General features: G+C 40.6%; 1 long non-coding RNA gene across 4 annotated transcripts in view; it reads left to right on the plus strand.

The window, feature by feature from the left end:
* Positions 1-15,069, plus strand: part of LOC109118595 — a 38,345-nt gene continuing 23,276 nt past the window's right edge. For 3 of the 4 annotated variants that reach the window (XR_002025955.2, XR_004514898.1, XR_002025953.1), the window contains exons 1-3: positions 2-32; positions 6,868-6,941; positions 8,465-8,637. This is a non-coding gene — a long non-coding RNA (uncharacterized LOC109118595). Of the gene's footprint in view, positions 33-6,867; positions 6,942-8,464; positions 8,638-15,069 lie in introns of all 4 variants that reach the window. The other variant, XR_004514899.1, reaches the window with a different exon arrangement.

Consider the following 15,069-nt stretch of genomic DNA (forward strand, 5'->3'; position numbering starts at 1 on the left):
GGTCAGTCCTAAGACAAGTCCGAGAGCGGAGGGTAAGTATCCTCCGGCCCTGCCTAAACACCGAATGAGCGACACTGGGGACGGCGCCGGTGGGAAATGGCAGCTGCTTTGCATTTTATGATGGGAACGACTCCCGCTTTGCAGAAAGAGCTGGCACGTCCTGGGCACACCTGGCAAGTTCCCTGCCCCAGCCCTGAAACTTCATTGGCCCAGCTCCTAGAACTTCGGGATCATGCTTGAGCAGCCTTGATTTTTTTTTTTTTTTAAGCAGAGAAAATGAAAAGCACAGCTTTGCAATTCAAATGGCAATAGAGTGCTTTCACGTCTATTAAATTGGCTGCATAGTTTCTGCTTTCAACATTTTTTTTTTTTTTTTTTTTTTTTTTTGGTCTGCGTACATTTTAAGTAAGGAAAGCAGAAAGGGAAGGTGGAGTGTCCTGTTGGCCACAGCAAGGAATATTCTTTCCTTCTCAAGTTGGCATATGCCATGCACACTTTTTATGGAGCTGGGCAATTAGCTGATGCTTCCGCTGTAAAGAGCGTGAAGTGCCTTAAATCTGAGTGGCACCTATTTTATCAGTTCAAGCGTCTGAGTGGAGTAGTGTCTCATTATATAGAGAGCTTGGCGTGGTGATGCTACATAGCAGAAAGGTTTTATTTTACAGTTTAAATGCAGACGAATCAGGCACTACAAATGAACCTGCACACATTCTTCAACGTTTGATTCGAGTTTTGGCCCCGGGCACAAGCTGACAGTTACAGCGACCCCTGTAGGAAAACTCCTGGACATTTCTAATTTGAACTTTGGCCATTTTAGTCACCAGTGTCTCACATAGCTCTGAAGATTCATTTACATCTTGAGAATAAAACCTCTTGGCTTCTCAAACGGTTGTATGATAATTATCAGATATTTTAAATTAGTAAAACGAGCAAATTTGAACTCCAAATTAACTAGAATAACTGATTTGTTAGGTCTTAAACTGCTAAGATTTCAAAAATTTTGAAACAGTTTAAAGCAAATTTCCATGCCTGGTCAACTTGGTAGCATATATCAGAAGCATTGAAAGTAGCCAATCAAACCAATAATTCTCATACAAAATTATCGGGGAGCCAGGGATGTAGCTCAGTGGTGCCGAGCCTGCCTGGCAAGTGCAAGGTCCTGAGCTCAATCCCCAATAGAGAAAAAAAAAAAAACTATCCGGCATAAACCCTATCATTTACAGATAAGATTGTATTTCTAATAACAACAAAACCTCAAAACAGAGAACAGGTCCAAAAAATTATCATTTTGCCACATAAAGATGTTTTGGTCAATGTCATACAGCATATTGCATACTGGTTTCAGAAGATTACATTCCTAAGTGAGGCATAGCCATCTTAGTCTGTATAAATACACCCCATGATACTCCTACAATCAACCAGATTGCCTATGTCCCATCACCATATATAAATAACAAAGATTTGGGGAGGATACCTCAAACACATTATGCAAAAAAAGCAGGATAGGAAAATATAGGTGTAACTATGCACATTTTATTATAAGAATACACATTCCCATTTTTAAGAAATTACAGGGACTTACACCAAAAGATGCATTGCTTTCAGTAATAGCTGTTGATTGATTTAATTGTCAAATAGAAAATCATTTGGGGGTAATTCATAGAGCTTTTATGAGCACTTTTTTGTTTTTTTGTACTGGGGATTGAACTCGGGTCCTCGTGCATGCGAGGCAGGTGGTGGAACCACTGAGCTAAATCCCCGGCCCACATAGAGCTTTTAGACCTCACTGAAAGAGACAGACCAGGATAAATTCAAAGTGTTCACCCAACTCTAATATTCATTTATTTCTTTGATGATCATCATACTTATCAGAAGATATTAACAGTCATAAAACAGAAGCTGTTATTAAGCATCAGCACCTGGTGAAAACTCTTAAAACAGATGAGTCAATTAGTTTTATACTTCTATATACTATTTCTCTTTTCCTTATCTTTAGGACCTAGGGGTAGGATAAGAATAATTTTAAATTATGAATTTATTTGAAACAACTTCCCAAGGAGGAGGAATTCTGAAAAGATTTCTTCATAAAAAAGAACATTTCTTTTCCTAAATCCTTCAGAAATTGCACAATTCCACTGCCCTGCGCTTGCAGATTAGAGCCCAGACGAGACCTGGATCACAGATACCTGCCAAGTGTGGGGCTACACCAGTGAGTTCATTGTCTGGTATTTGTCTCGTTAGCTGAATCTATGCCAGCCCCAGTACCAGGCATTGAGGGTTCAGATAGCAAGTCAGTTTCACAGTGTAGACAGAGCTATAATCTGTTGCAAAGAATTAAGACAGACCCTGAAATCTAAACCATCCCTTCCTGGTTCCCAGCAAGAGCACAAAGACACCGCAGTGTCTCAAAGCTGTGCACGTACACAGCAGACCTTTCACAGACTCTCCCTTCTGCTCATTGTTAACTCATCCTTGTCTCAGAGCTCCAGACGGTGCACTGTCCTCTTCTCCTCCCCGCTGTGCCCAGTGCGTGTTGTTCCCTCTTCCAGGAGGCCGTCTCTCACCCCCGGGAAAGTTAGGTCATTTCTTTTCTGATCACATCTTTTCTGAGAAACCATCTCATTTCTTCCGGGGCCCATCTTTCTCTGCTGCCTGGACACCTCCTGTCTTCCTCCCTTCCAACTCTTGCTGTCTTATCCTTTCTTTCAATTAATGTATTACAGGTAGAGGTTTTCTTGTGAGTGCTGCTATACTTTGCACATTTTAGGGAGTTGAATTAAAAAAAAAACAAGAGGAATTCATTTGAGATGAAAGAAAAGTTTTTCACAGTAAAAGTGAAAAACCAATAAGCTGCAAATGAATACCTAATTTAGGAAGCGAGTTTGAGTGGCCCTTTTAGAGATAATGTCTGCTCTTCTGCTCTTTGTCTAAATCTGAATTCAGGGGTGGATGCAGAGCAGAGGGCTAGAAAGATACTGGATCTTTTATAAATGTATCAATTTAGAGTGTTAACAAGTAACTGGAGTACCTATGTGACCTTGGAGATTTTCACAAAGCTTAAATAGCACCGTCACGTCTGCTGTTCTGTATCAGCATTTTCCAAACTACATTTGTGATTTTTGTTGGGTTATGAGCCAGATTTTTTAAAAGAAAAATGAGAAAATATACAGAAAATATGAGGGTATGCTGTTTGAGTTATTGTGTCATAAACTTTTAAATCTACATGTAAGTATCCATTGTTAAGCAGATCACTTGTCAGTGGGGCTTCATCCGTATCCCAAATAGGATGTCTTATGAGTACCTTCTTTTAAAAATGACTTGCGAATTAAACATTACCAAGTTTTTCCTCATCTGAAACAAACAAACAAAAAAATGAAACAAACCAAAAATGGTGCCAAAGTTTATTCTAAAAATTGAGGGTAGGTGGTAAGGGAGAAATTGGTTCTGCAGAGAAAACTTAAACTGAACAAAGGAGAAGAGAAATTTAAAAGCAAAAATAAAAGTGTACCTTTGGGGATGTGGTAGGATTTCGGGAAGAGGCACAGTAGCTACCTCTTCATGACATCTGTGTCCTTTTGTGTCACCCATGTCTCGTGGGAACCTGTGAGAACTTCTACATACGGGGTCCTGAGACTTAATTGGCCCACGTATCCTGGAATCTGGTCACACTTCCCAATCAGCTTTGCCACACCCAGATCTGCTTCAGCTTGGTCTAGATGATTCAAAATTTTCTAATTCACTTCTTTGAGCCCAACAAGTTCCCAACTCTTCATTCAATTCTCTAAGTCTAACATATTCTCTTAAATTCTTTAAATCCTCTCCTACTGCATGTGTAGCTGTTTCCCATCACTTCTGGCTGAGTAATAATGAGTAATAATCATGGCCGTTTATACTCAATATCTATTTTCCTGAGGCAATCAACATGTCAACATGTTGCTGCAAAATATTCCCTGCCTGAAGCCCAGAAATTGTTTACTGTATAACTTCCACTGAAAAGACTAGAATTGTAGACAATGAAGTCAGCCTTTAAATACACATGACTGAGAGTAGGCAGGAATTACTATTGTTTGCTTTTGAGCCTGACTTCTCTTGAGTTTTGAGGATCTCAATAATTTAAGAAATAGAAATCTTTGAGATAAGAAGTCTGGAGATGTTTATTTTGCTTGTTTTCATTTGTGCTGAAGTTTCCCACTCCACTGACATCATTCTCCTCACAAAGAAGTCAGTGTTGACCACCCAATACATATGTACTCTTCTCTACTCTTTTATGCTTTAATAATCATAAGGAAGGATGAATGGGGAATCCTTATTTTGTTTTCTCAAGAACATGTTTTTGGAAACTTTTTAAGTAAACTTGTTTACCTCTGATTCTTTTAATGGCTGCGCAATATTCCATGATGGGAAAATTTTATATTATTCAACTTTTTCCCTTTGAGAGTATTCATTTTTTTGTTACTGTTTGAATTCTAAAAACAAGTCTGTAACAGCATCTCATCGTATTAATCGTCATATTCTACTGTTTTTATTTCTGTGGGTTCCATTCATAGGAATGAGACTGATGTATTAAAGGATACATACATTTTTCATTTTAATAGATGTGGCCGGATTCCTTTCTACAAAAAGCTAAGATGATCTCAGTTTCTACAAAACAATATGAATACCTATATCCCAACTTCCCCATCAGCAATAAATATCATCGCTCGTTAACTTTTGGCAGTCTGAAGGGAATAGACCAATATTAAAGTGTTATTTCCTTTTCCTGATTGTTAAGAATTTGTACATTGCTCAGCATTTGCATTTGCCACTCTGAATTGTCCATTCTTAGCCTTTTCTCATCTTGTAAAATAGGGTCATTTATCTCTTAACAATCCCTGAACTCTTCAGTATGACACATCACTCTTCATCATCTGAATCAAAAACATGCAAATACAGTTTGTCCTTTAATATTTAATGGAGTATTTTGCCATATAAAGTATTTTCACATAGCCCAATGTCACTATTTTCTTGCATAGCTTCCAGAGTTCCTATTTTGGTGAGATGTCCCCATTTCTAAACTGTAATACAGTATCATAGGCTTCCCTGCCACTACTTTTGCTAGTTTGTAACATTTAAATATTTTAATCCGTCTGGTGGAGTTTTTTTGTTTTTGTTGTTGTTGTTGTTGTTTTGGTAAAATGTGCAAGATAGGAGACTAATTTTGTTTATGTTGTTTTTTCTCGTTATTAACTGATTATATCAACATCACTTTTTGAACAATCCAGCCTTTTCCCAAAGAATTGGGCTTCAGTCTCTTCATACATTACATCCTCATATGTGTTCCACTAAGCTTTTGACCCTATTCCTCTATCACTACCATCCTGATTTGACTAGAGAGACTCTTGAAATGTTTGGATATCTGAGAGACTACCTTGGCCCTCCTCCATGTTATCAAACTTTTCTTATCTATGCCCAGACATTTTTTCTTCCATGTAAACCAGGTCATTTATCAATGACTTCCCTTCAAATAGCAAATCTTAGCCTTAACTCTAACTTCAAGTCTTCTTGATATTAACTTGAATGTCTAATAGATATCTCAACTTAGGTCTAAAACTAAATTCTGAACTTGCTTACCCAAAGTTATCCTTTCAATCTCAGCACCACCAAAGACCTAATCCATTGATTCTTCACCCAGTCTCCCACCTAGGCTTGGTAATTCTATGCTTCTCCTTTAAGTAATGTTCTGAATATGTTTTGGATCCCCTGCGTGCTTTTGCATTCAGCAACATCAGAGAATGTCACATGCATTAACTTTTTTGAATGGGGGTTGCTGAGTCGTGCCTTACAATGTCCTATGTGGCTTCTGGGGATGCTCTTTCCTGTTTTTGTGCCACCACCTCTGAACAAGCTTACCAGAATCTCCAACCTAGACTAAAGTAAGTAGCTTTGCCACTGCTCTTCTACTTCCACTCGACTTTCCACACACTTGGTACCATGTCATGCACCTGCATTTTCACTGTAGCATTTATCTTTACCTGATTTGTCTGGTTTTGTTCCTTATTTTTTTATCATCTTTCCCAACCAGAAAAAAACATAATTTCCCTGAGAGATACGAACACAACTGTCTTGTACACAACTATATTCTTTTTCTTTCTTTCTTTTTTTTTTTTTTGAGACAGACTCTGGCTCATGCAGTCCAGGCTGGCCTTGAATTCTTGATGAACCTCATGCCCCCCACCCCCCGCACATGCTGGGATTGTAGCTGGGCACCACCACACCTGGCCACTGTTGTATCTTTAGGGCCTAGGTCAGAGAGGCCACATGATTTTAATATCAATACCATTGAACTGTTTGGATCCCACTGTCAACAGCCAAGTCTTGAAAAAATTAGTTCTATGAGATTTGTGATTCTTATGTTTGCCTGTTTTATCCTGTTATGTAATAGGAAAAAAAGCAAAACACCTGTGAGGATCCTCAATTTGTGGGTTCAAGGGCTTGCCGGTGTTTGCCAGACATATTCACTGCAAGTGACAGAGACACGATATCAACTGTCTTAATTAAAAGTAGAATTTATTGGCCTGTAGGACTGAGAAGTTCAGGGCGGTCTTGATTTTAACTGCTGGTGGGTCCAGGTGCTCAAGCAACATCATAATGAGGGCATCTAATGGTCAATGACTACTTGTTTAATAAATCAATTAATAATTATTCTTTCATTGGGTTGTTCTGAAGTTTAGAAGATATGCTATATTTAAAGCCTTTATTTCCTTTCCTGGAGCTAGTAAAATGTGGCAGGAGTAGGTTTATTATTATTATTATTATTATTATTATTATTATTATTATTATTACTCTTTTTTTTAACCATCATAAAAAACTTCATTTTTAATTAAACAGGCACATTTTTTGTGTTTACTGCTGTCCAATGGGAGAAGGAAGAGTTCAGTCATTTGGAGTAATTCCGATGTGTGGTAAGAACAGCAGATGGGAATTGTGTTCTGAGGCATCCCAGCAGGGTACAGCTGTGGACAAATGGCTGATGAGGATTTGACCATTGAGTCCTACTAACAATAAACGTTAATTGAAATGTCTGAATTAAAGATAGTTTTAAAAGGTCATTATAGATGGAGCGCACACGTGATGATACTCCCAAGTTCTCCTGCTCTAATATACTATATACGCTCAGTATTTCCTTCATGATTTGAAAATATATAACCTTGGTAAACACCATTTGGGACGCAAAGTTGAAGGGGAAAGGTGTAGTTGCCTCTGTCTTCCTAAGTGTCAGGGTCCCATCTTGATGCCTGTGAGACCCGTGTTAGTCCACGTCCCCCACCCCCATGTCATTTTGGTAGATTGAAGATGGCCAACTGATACTATTTTTACTGATAAACCACAGTAGAAACGGTACTGTCAGTTTCCAAGGCCAGGCCTGAAGAGATGAACTGCTCCAATTCCTGGCTCTTAGACAGTACAAGGAAGCCGTCTTTCTCCATCATTTTGCTTGGGCTCTGAGCTTTCATCTCAAACCAGTCTCTCCCAGCATGGTGACAACATGTGCCCTGGACAGATACCAGCTGGAAATGTAAAGCTGAAGAGTAGCCACCTTCTATCATTGTAAATATCTGATTCACTCTGTGCTTGTTTTTATCTGATAACCTCAGCAGAAAGAGAACATCCCCCTCCAAAAAGTACAGCAAAAATTCCAATACTGACACTGATTAGTTGAGCTTGAATCATTTGCCTCTCCCTGAAGGAATCCATTACCACCAGCAGAATAGAATACTCAGAACGACCAGTCCCTGTACCTACCTACCCCTTAAGGGTGAAGTTAATTTGTCATGTGTTTTATTTAACACAATATATCCAAAATATTATCTTTTGTTCAATATTAAAATTACTAATAATTTTTAAGCTTTGAGCTTTGTGTTTTATACTGGTAGCCATCTCTTTTTGGATGAGCCGCATTTCAAGTGTTTGACAGTCACATGTGGCCAATGGCTGTCCCATTGGTCTGGGCACTCCTAGCATGTTATTGTGGTATAAAAGGAATGGCACAGAATAGGATAGAACAAAACTGCAACTTGGAACAAGTAGGGGAAAGAAGATTGACTTCCATTTGCTCTGGGTGGAAATAACAAGAAAGTTAATGCAGTGCCACAGTACAGAGGTAAATCAATGGGGCAGTAAGGGGCTATGAGAAACTACAGGAGAAAAACAGGCTGAAACAGTGCAGTCCTCACTTGGTAACCATAAGGGATTTGTGCCAGGACACCCCAGATGCAAAAACCTGAGGATGCTTTCATCCCTTATCTAAAAAGATGGAGTATTTGCATAGAACCTATGTGTGCATCCTCCAAATCATCTCTAGGTTGCTGATAAAAACTAAGAAAATGTAAAAACTGTATGCATACTTGTTCTACTGTATTATTTCAGGAATAATAGCAATTTATAAACCTGTACATATTCACTAAGGATACAAATCTTTTTCTAGAAAAATGCTGACCTTCAGTTGGTTGGACCCATGGATGCAGAACCCACAGACCTGGAGGGCCAGCTGTACTGAGAAATGCAGAAAAGAATCTGGGCATTTCAGCAGTCACCACAGAAGAGATGACCCCACCACACAATGGCTGGAAGCAGGACAGCATGTGGAAACCATTACAGGTAGATGACAACCTCAGGTCAGACCTCACCCTGCCCTGCACCTTCTTCCTTCTTTTGGAATGTGAGCAAAAGGAAAGACTACAAGAGGTGAATTGATTGAGAAGGATCTAAAGATCTGATTGGACAGTTTTCCCTCCACTGATTTGTGAGTGGAGGGAGTCTCAAGAAAGAAATTTGGTTCAGATATAAAACACAGAGTTGTGTATAGTGTGCAGCTGAGATCACTGGGCTGAAAACATCCTACTCTAAACAGTCTCATCCCCACTATGTGTTCAGCAAACAGAGCCCCTCCTCTCTACTGTGGGCAGGCAGGTTCAGCTATGCTTCCCACCTGTCCCCAAGGGATCTTTGTCAATCTCTGGAGACAGTTTTGCTCGTCACGACTAAGAAGGAGCTACTGCACTAGGTGGCACTAAGTGGGTAGAGGCTGGGGACACTGCTAAACATCCTACAGGGCACGGGACAGGATCCTGAAACACTGCTTATTCAGCCCCATGTCAGTGCTGAGCAACCCTGGACTAAGCCCACATGGGATTCTTTTTTTACATGTTAAGTAGAAATGCAATTTTTCCTGAATGTTTCTATTTTTAGGAGTACGTATTTGCAACACAGAGTGAACGTATTCATGATGGGGAGTTAGTATATATACACATTGTATCTCAATCCTTTTGAGTTCCTCCTCCCCCGCTCCATCCATAGATCCTCTTCCCACCTCCGAATGGTTTACCTGTTTCCTATTGTCTATCTTTTACTTTGCTTTTTAAATTATCTGTGCTTCATATAAGAAAAACCACGTAATACTTAACCTTCTGTGTCTGAGTTATTTCCCTTAGCATTATGGTCCTTGAGACCAGTGTAGAAAAAGGAAAAGCAGGTTTTTTTTCTGTGTTTGAGTAAATCTGTCAAAAAAAGGGCAGGCTGCACAAAATGTGGTTTCTGTGGCACTGACACAATTGAGTCCTGTCTCACAGTAGCAAATCCGCAGACAAACAATAGGCTGAGCCTGTGATATCTCAGAGCATCCCTTTCTTCCCTCCTCATTCGCATCCTCCTGTCTCTCCCAACACCCCTGAAAGGAAACTGACCCTCACACTGTGCTGATAAGTGGTAAAGGGCACAGAGCATTCTCATCCCACTGCCCTCTCAGCCCAGCCTGAACCCATCTGCGAGACATCAAGTCCTCCCCTGAGGTGTCTGTCCCTAGTGCAAGAGGTGACCAGGATGCAGCTTTTAGAATGAAGGGCCCACACCAGGCAGTGCAGTAGCCTTTTCCCACTCTGAGCTCCAAGAAGCTCCAGGAGAGCTCTCTGAAACGTAGATTCTGGGCTGGACTCCAAGGTTGCTGAGTCAGCAGGTTCAGGGCTCCAGTGACCAACACACTCCATGTGCCTGTGTTTTCCCTAGTGTTAGCACCAGGAGGCCCGTGTTCCAACAAACAGGAGGTTGAATATCTTTGGTAGGGCTGAAAGCTTTGCATCCCACAAGGCCCTCAAATGACACGGACACTGCCCTCAGAAGACCATACTGGCCTCAGTGCCTATACACTCACAGGCCTGTTAAGTCCTACTCAGGCTCCCAGGCCTAGCAAAAGCCAAATTATCCCCAGAATGTGTTCCTGATGATGTCTGCCCCCACTCTAGATGCTGTAGTAATTATGGTAACACATCCTAGGACATGGTGATGTCCTTAGGTCTTTTTCCTGACAAAATACTTCACGTTTCCCTCAGAGCAGGAATCACAATCTTCGGCACTAAACATATGACAGATACTACATGGATTTATCTTGTACCTACCAGGCACCAAGAACTGTGCTAAGTACTTTCTCGACCTTAATTTGGGTAATCTTCACAAGGGAACTGTGTAGTAGGGACAGTTAATTCCCCATTTTAAGGTGAGGTAACTGAATTCAGAAAGGGAACATGACATCTTCACAGAACCGGAGGGTGACAGCGCCGATTCCCATCTAATTCCTATTGATATCAGAGCTCACATTCTGTACTATGATAGCCACAGTGACTGAGTGAACACACACTGGAAGCCAGGTGCCTAAATCATCACCATTCATTTAGAATGGATTCCCCCACCTGAGTCTATGTGTCTTTCTGGGTATTTAATCATAATTTTGAATCTACACTGAATACTTATTACTCATTGCAGCAATTATCAGCCCAAGAAAAAATAAGAGATTCCTGCATGAAAGACATATTTGCTCAACTTCCCTTCAAGAAATATTCATCTCTGGTTCCATGAGAATCCAATCCCAAGGTTTCTTCCTTTTTCTTCTCATTGAGTTTATTGGTACATTTTAGGTACACAGTACAGTTACATTCATCATTGGGATCTTGTACCTTTACATGACAGGTCTTGGTTCTCCTTTTTTCCCCTTGTCCCTGCCCTCCCTTCACCCCCTCCTCCCCTCCCCATTTACAAACACTTTATTTCCATTTTTTCATTTTCTCATATTTTTCTTCTCCCTAATTACCTTTCACCTACCCTTCCCACTTTCCCTACACCTTTAGCCCTTTTCTTCCTATTTCACATGGTCATATCTCATTATTTATTTATTTCACTTAGGAGTATATCCTCAATATGTATCCATTTTCCTATGAGTGAATCTAATTTCTCTTTCTTTATGGCTGAGTAGTATTCCATTTTATACAAAAACCATAAGGTTTCTTTCGACTCACAGTCCTGGAGGTTTCCATCCACAAGCAGTCAGCGCTGTTGCTTTTTGGCTGTTGTGAGGCAGCACATCATGGTTGAAGCAAAACAACTTTCCTCATAATCAGGGAGCAAAAAAAAAAAAGAGAAAGTGCTAAGGGCCAGGGTCCCACAAATCCCTGATGCCTTGAAGTTTTCCCATTACACCCTACTTCTTGGTGTATGTGCATTTGTTTGGTTTGGCTTTGTACATGGTAGATTAGACAATATCTCTAAGGTATATCCCTAACCCTTTTTATAAATGTTTGAGACAGGGTTTTGCTAAGTTGCTCAGGCTGGCTTTGAACTTGTGATGCTTCATAGGTCCTATTTCTTAAAGGTGCCACCCCCACCAATAGCAACGCACTGTAGACAAAGCCATTATCACATGGACCTTTGGGGGACACTGACGATCCAAACTACAGTGCTTCGACACTTACATACTTACTTTAGGAACTTGTATAGGAAATACTAATGGTAAATGATCGCCAGATTCTACTTTATCACAGAATATGCTGAAAATGAAACAGGAAACATTACACTCCAAACAAAGGAGTAAATAGGTCATTTTAGCATTGATATGAAGATTTTATGATAAACTTTCTATTCCAAATGACTTTAATCATTTTCAGGTGCTATATAACGACTTTTGATCAATAGATTTTTTTTTTGTCCTGGGGATAGAACTCAGGATCTTGCACTTGAGAGGCATGTGCAGTGCCACTGAGCTGAATCCCCAGCCCAATAGACTTAAAAAAAATGCATGCAGACAGAGCAAATTTACAAGATCTTCTTTATAGAAAAATCCTCATGTTAATTCCCTGAACCAGTTCTTACTACAAGCTGTGCTTTTTAATATGGCTTCAGCTGATTAAAAGCCAACTTGTGAGAAAGACCTGTATTTATATCGAAATTATTCCTTTGAATCTGAAGAAAAAAAAAGAAGAAATAAGGGCACTGCTAATAAGGTCAGACATTGTAGCATTTGCTCAGCAGAATTTGAAGAGCTAAGAGTTCCTGGTAAGTGATTGCATAATCAAACTAAAAGAATTTCCTTTGGTCTGAGTGGTTTTGTTTCTGTTTGGATGATTATTTAAGAGTGGCATGGCTTCCCTCCACCTCTGTCACTATATTCTTTGGCTCTTTGTTCACTTTATGTGCATGATGCACTACCTAAGATCCTAAGGTCGCCAAGTCCCTTGTAAGGAGCTGGCTCCAATGTCCTGCTTGCCAGTGCAAACAAGTCTAGCAGGTTTTCAGACCCCCACAGAGTAGGCTAGGAGCTAAGCCAGCCGGGTACAGCTCTTCTGTACTCTTGTGCAACCAAGTCCAGGGTTATTTCTAATTTCAGATCTTGACTTTCTTGGTTTCCATCCCACCCTGACAAGGGCTGGCAGTCAACTCATATCTTTTTTCTTTCTTCCAATCTGGGGCCTATGGCAAAGGTCAGAGAAATGAGTGAGACTCCACTCTTTCCTAATGAAACCCTTGTCCTCTCAGGGACACAGGTCTAGCCACATATCTATATATTTACTGTGGACATACCCTGAAATTACTTTAATGTGTCCCAAGGGATCTGGCATCATGGAGGAGGGAAGCTTTTTAAGGATAAAGAATAGCTTTTCTATTAGAAATGTTTTCTTGTTGAGGATGCTGTGTAGCCTTCTTACTTGCAAATGGTTATTTCTTAGGTTACTTAGAATCCTTTATTCTCTAGTTATGCTCCCACATGACTTCTTATAAACTCTGTAGATATTCAACAAGCACTAGTTTTTAATCTCCTAGCAGTACATAGCTTTATGAGTTAAACAAAGGCTTATTTTAATGTAGATAAACACGTATAAGAAAACAGACCCATGGCTTTGCTAGGCAGTAGAAGTCATTTGCAAATTGATAGTGGAAAGATTCTGAGAACAGAGCATTTCAGACTTCCCATATAATTGCTTTCCATATATCTTCTGGCACCGAGCACACATTTTATATTTCCAGTTCTTCCCTGAGGTTGACAATAAATCCAACCTAGAATATACTTAATATCCATACAGAATTTTGATGAAAGTGGCTTTGGTTTCTGGTATTCTCACAAAGCCAAGCAAACCTAGTGTTTTAATATTGTCGACTTCCTTCTCTATCCGAGAAACCAAAGCAAGAAGCAAATAAAAGAAACCAGGTGATAAATGTTGAAAACTAATACAATGGCAGAAGGCCAGAGCTTCTATTCCAGAGACGAGGAAACTGAAGGGACGTGAGTTGCAAAGGTTACGAAGCCAGCAGTATCCACCGAGGAGGGTCACGATTCGTCTAGCCACGTCACTGAGCACCCGATGCCCCTAAAGGAACTTGGTCCTCCCAGCTATGTAGTGTGGGTGTCTGTGCCAGGGCCTTGGAAAGCAAAGGGAGGAACGTGTGCTAGATGTTTACAGAAAGCGGAGGGGAGCCAAGAAGAGCACCTGCTGTGCCCTCCCAAGTGCAGAGAAGGAGCAGAAAGCAGGCCAGGCACACGCTGGAGTCTCCTGAAGCACAGTTCTGCTCACACTTGGTCTGGAAAGGTGGGTGGTTGGAAAGTATTGGAGTCAGTAAGTCTCAACTTGGACAGCGCTGGAGAGTCGCTGGGGAGATTATAAGAGATCTGGATGCCCAGGCCGCAGCCTCTAATAAACTCCATCAGTGTGTTTTTACAGTGGCCTCAACATATGAACAAAGTTGAAAACTGCTGCTTGAGATGAGCCTGGTATAGACCTGTTAAAGGAACGGTGCATGTAAATTGTCCCGAAATACTCGAGACTGACGATGCTTTCTTCTCGGGGATCTGGGAGTTGCTGTCAGAAACAAAGCAGTATCCTTCTTAGGCTGCTGATGCTTGCCATTTATTTATTATTTCTGTGGTACTGGGGACTGAGCATAGGGCCTTACCACTGAGCTATATCCAAGGCTTTTTTAGTTTTTATTTTGGGGCAAAGTCTCACTAAGATTCTAAGTTGCCAGACTGGGTTCAAACTTATGATCTTCCTGCCTCGGCCTCCCAGAGTGCTGGGACTACAGGCATGTGCCACCATGCCTAGATCTTTTGGTAGTTATATGGTCACAGGTTGGACATGTCTTGAGTCTGGGTCACCCATGTGGTTGTCACTTTTATGTTTGCTTTCGTTAATTGTTGCTACGTATCACGCTGGGGCTTAGCGGTTTACCTTGATGATGACATCTTTATTACCATTCTGTGGGTTGGTCAGGTAAGTCCCCCACTGAGGTAATCCAGAGGATTACCTATATCTACAGTTGGTGCTGGCTTGAGGCTGGATATCCTACATTCCCTTTCTTGGTGCTTTCATCTTCACAGTCACGAAAGTGGCTTCCACAGTAGCCCAAGTGAGAGAATGAAAGTGAAGCCACAAGTCTCTGAAGGCCAAGCCTTGGATACTGTACAACTTTACTTCTACTTTTTACTGGTTACAACAAGTCCAGAGACCATAGATTACATCTCATAGACCTCTCGCTAGGGAAATGTGGTTGACTAAGGCCCTCAGCTGCTATGGTTTGAAGTCCATTGCTGAATTTGTGTAGAAGCCACAAACTAAATACTAAGTCAGACTTTTGTGTGGAAGACACAGGCTCCTTTCTTAGCCATATTGGGCTAAAAGATTCCCTGATGCCCTCGCCAAACCTTTCTTAGACACTTTTATCTTCTCTCTTCGCATGGTATTTTTTTTTTTTTTTTTTTTTTTTTTTTTTTTT

This window comes from Fukomys damarensis, unplaced genomic scaffold, assembly GCF_012274545.1.
Source record: "Fukomys damarensis isolate Sample0158 unplaced genomic scaffold, DMR_v1.0_HiC HiC_scaffold_31, whole genome shotgun sequence".
Classification (NCBI taxonomy): Eukaryota; Metazoa; Chordata; class Mammalia; order Rodentia; family Bathyergidae; genus Fukomys; species Fukomys damarensis.